We start from the raw sequence: 4451 nt of genomic DNA, 5'->3' as shown, positions 1-4451 counted from the left end.
TGGGGGGGCAGGGAGAATAGGATGGGATTCAATACTGACAAGTGCAGGCTACTGCACCTAGGGAGAATGAACCAGCAGCATACCTATAGGCTGGGGAACTCCCTTCTCATCAGCACAGAGGCAGAAAGGGATCTTGGAGTTATTACTGATTCCAAGATAAACATGGGCCACGATTGTGAGGACGTGGTCAGTAAGGCTAACTGCACCTTGTCGTGCATCTACAGATGCATTACGAGCTGGTCCAAGGAGGTGATCCTCCCCCTCTATCAGATGTTGGAGTACTGCATCCAGTTCTGGGTACCATACTTCAGGAGGGATGTGGATGGCATCGAGAGGGTCCAAAGAAGGGCCACTGTAATGGTCAGGGGGCAGCCCCTACGAGGAGAGGCTACGGGACCTCTTGTTCAGCCTTCACAAGAGAAGGCTGAGAGGGGATTTGGTGGCCATCTATAACCTTACCAGGGGGGACCAGCAGGAAATGGGAGAGTCCCTGTTCCCACAAGCATTATCTGGAGTAACTAGGAATAATGGCCACAAGTTGATTGAGAGCAGGTTCAGGCTAGACATTAGGAGGCACTAATTCACAGTCAGGGTGGCTAGGATCTGGAACCAACTTCCAAGGGAAGTAGTGCTTGCTCCTGCCTTGTGGGTCTTCAAAAGGAGGCTAGATAATCACCTAGCTGGGGTCATTTGATCACAGCATTCATTCTTGCCTATTGCAGGGGGTTGGACTTAATGATCTGCTTATGTCCCTCCCGACTCTAACAACTATGAAACTATAATTTTGTTATATCTTGCCTGAATTGGATGACAATTGCAGAAATGGTAGCCCCTACTGAGGGCATGAAGTCTGCCAAGTTTCAAGGAGATAGGTCCAGGGTTTTCTGTGAAACTGCACCACAAACTGTTGAAAGCAAAACTCGTATCACTTGCTGGCAGTGGCAGCATGCTGTCATCCTGCATACAACTCCAGGGGCCCACGCCCCCGGGGAGGGCTGTGGAGCTGTGCCAGACTCCTCCCTGGAGGCGTGAGCCCCCATATCTGTGTGCAGAATGACAGCAGGCTGCCGTCCCTCCCCCAGAGCACTGGGATTGGAAGGGACCTCAGGGACAGATCACACTCACTGGCCAGCTACATATGTCAATATCAAAGCAGTCCTTCCCCAACTGTTCCCCCTCCCTCTTCTTAGTTTCTGTTTCCCTGCAAGCCCAGCTCCAAAACGCCAAAGTTTTCTGAAATTTTTCAAAACATTTCGGATGATTTCATTTAATTTCAGAGATGTTTCAGAGCCTTCCATTTTGTTTTGGATTCAGTATTTCAGGTGCTTAAATGGGCCGAAACACCTCGAAAATGAAATGGCTGCTGAAGTTTCTCATAGCCATAGAATGCATCTCCTATCTAATACTGCTAACTATTAATCTTTATTTTTGGTGAGGCATGTATCTTCCACTGTTTTTAATACTTTCTTGAGAACTTGCTTTTTGTCTGTTTGCTTAGGTGGAATGTACTAATACCTGATAAAATTCTAACTCTGACTCTAGACTTTAGTGGCATTGTCATAGCTCCTACTCATTTGCTGCTTGGGCCTAGGAACCTGGGTCTTTGGAGAGAACCATCTTTTTAATAATAAAAGGAAAAGCCTTTTGAAGCAGTAAATTTGGTTTCCTTATGAATAAATTTACCCACACTATTAGCAGTGTGAATAGCCACTACTGCATTAATCCAATAGTAACAGCATTTCTGCTTCACTTCAGAATAACTCACAAAATCCTGCTCATATAAGCCATATCAAGGTGATCCTTTCTGGATCACTGAAGATAATGTAGCCCCAACAAGAGTTCATTTTCTCCCTCTGCACAAAGCAAATGGACATTCACAAAATACTCTATGCAACAGCCCACCAATGGCAGCGTGAACACAAACACTTTTTTCCTATCCTTTTTACTCATTCTACATCCAACCAGCAGTGATTATTGTACAAAATCTTCTTTTAACAGAATTCAGGATAACCCCCAAATTGCTTCAGTTTAGCACTTTTCAGCAATACTGTGGTTGAAGAGGAGCATTCAGGGCTCACAAAGAGCCTGCTACTCAGCTGAAAGCCCGTGCACCTTCTCTTCCAGTCATTGTCTGAGGGGAGACCTGAAGAGAAACTAGGACTCGGCTTCACAAATATCCAAATTCTCTCCTACTTCTTATTCTAGAAAATATAAATATAGCCACAAGGGTCTGGTTAGTCAAGGGAAGTCAATAACCAATACGTTGAGACCCTAGATTGCTTCAGGGACAGCTGGTGAGAATCTTCCTTTGATAGGAGCAAAAAAACCAGCTTGTAGGCTGCCAAATGGAAACAGGTGTACAGGAGTCAGGGCTTGGCTAGGTCCCCAACCCATCTGCTTTTACTCCAGGAGCTTCAGTGGAGTGCTTCAGGCACATTGGCTGGCCCCACTGTCTAGTACTCAAAGGAACAACCTCGCTCGTTTGTGCAAGCTTTGGAACTGTAGAGAAAACACTCATTTCACCCTCTCCCTCCCTCAACTCATTCATCCAGAGGTGTATGAGATATTACCAAATACATGTAAAAAGATGCCTTTTGAGATAAGGCTCACTTCCTAGCTAAAGTAGAAATTGCTAGGACTGGAAAGAAAATGAGCTCCATACATCTTGAGAGACCTTTAGTAAATAACAAATCTTCTGTTGTTTACAAAGGGAAAAGGAGGCAGTACAGCTGTACTGAAAAGGCTAACTTAACAAGATAAGGCATAAGGCAGGGTAGATTTGCACCTGATAGATGAACTAAAAGATAGATGTATAGCATGAGCTTTCATGAGCCATGCTCACAGCATCTGATGAAGAAAACTCAGGCTCACAAAAGCTCATGCTATACATATCTCCTTTAGTTTGTCTATCAGGTACAAGCATATCCTGCCCTGTGTCTGACTTCAGACTAACATGGCAAATTACCTCTCTCTAAACAGGATAAGTTAGCTTTTAAGAGTTTATCTTGTTTAGGCACATCAGACTCTGAGATTAAAATAAACTAGGAGGATGACTGCATGATTAGGGAATTTTAAGAATACATTTCAGTATCAGGTAATGATATCTATGTAAAGTGGGCCAAATTATGCTGCCAGCAGAAATTAATTAAATGAAAAGAGTAAAACTGATGGCAAATACCTGGCAGAGCTCTATGTTCTGTCCATATTCCATTCAAACTCCACTAGACAGCATGCAGTCAAAGTTTAGCAACCAGGAGTTCCTGGGGGGCAGCATTACATGACCCCATACTGCTTCTGTTCTAATCATCTCTAAGGGATAGATCTAAATTAAGATCCCTGCTAATGAAGAAGGGACATACAACCAGGCACTACAGATTTAACAAGCTAAGTACAATCAGATTCCATCCTACTTAAGTCACTAAGAATTGTTACTAGAAAAAATTGGGTGGGTCCTCTTCCTCCTTGTTGCTTTTTTGTGGGCAATATTAAGGGTCATATATTAGCGTGTTACAAAAGTAGACCTATTAATGGATTTTAAGGTACTTAAATGGGGTGGAATAGAAATGTGTAGGGATCTGTCCTATAGCTTCTACAAAAATGACAAAAAGGACTCAACTAGGGTTTTTTTATTATTATAAAACTATATTTCCCCACCCTTCTTGAAAAATAATTTTAGAATGATTCAAGGATTTTGGACAAAACTAATTTGTCCAAACCACTGCTGCTTTTGTCAACATTAAAAAAAAAATCAATTAGATAATTACTTTAATTGGTTCAATTTTAAAACTTAATCTCTAATAATATGATAGCCAGATGTTTTTCTAATCTTTCACTCTCAATAGAAATTGAATTGGTTACAAACAGCTGTTCTCAGAGAGAAATAACACAGCATAACTGTACATTTTGAGTCTGTAGTACAGAAACTATGGAATTGTCATTCATGGAATTTAATCTTTAGCTACTCTTTCTAATGCAATGCTGAGCCATCTGGGGACAAGATTAGTTACATCCAATAATTATGTAGAAGGGTATTACTTTCTGAAAGTAAAATATTGTATTTTATAGCCAATGAAGATATAACAAAATCCAAGAGCTAACAGTTGAAGCTACTTATTTTCAAACTGAAACTAAGGCCGTATGTAGACGAAACAAGGGGCATATATGCATGACACTTTAAAGTGGGCTAAATGCTTTTGCACCAATTTAATGGTGCTGGTTTTTGCATGCCTCAGTGGTATATTTGCATTAATTCCAGGCACTGCTGGAAATTCGATGGTGTAATATACCCAAGCTGGGTGCCTGCAGGTGGGTGCCACCTGGGGGTGGGGGCTGCTGCCGCTGCAGAGGGAAGCACCAACTCCCTCCCCTCCAGTCCAGAGGCTGCTCCACCTGCCAGCAGCTCGCCCTCCCCTCCCTGCTGGAGAGGCAGGTAAGTCAGCAGGGTGTGCGCA

This window comes from Gavialis gangeticus, unplaced genomic scaffold (genome assembly GCF_001723915.1).
Source record: "Gavialis gangeticus isolate Ggan-Ray unplaced genomic scaffold, GavGan_comp1, whole genome shotgun sequence".
NCBI lineage: Eukaryota > Metazoa > Chordata > Crocodylia > Gavialidae > Gavialis > Gavialis gangeticus.
This window is presented reverse-complemented; position numbering follows the sequence as displayed.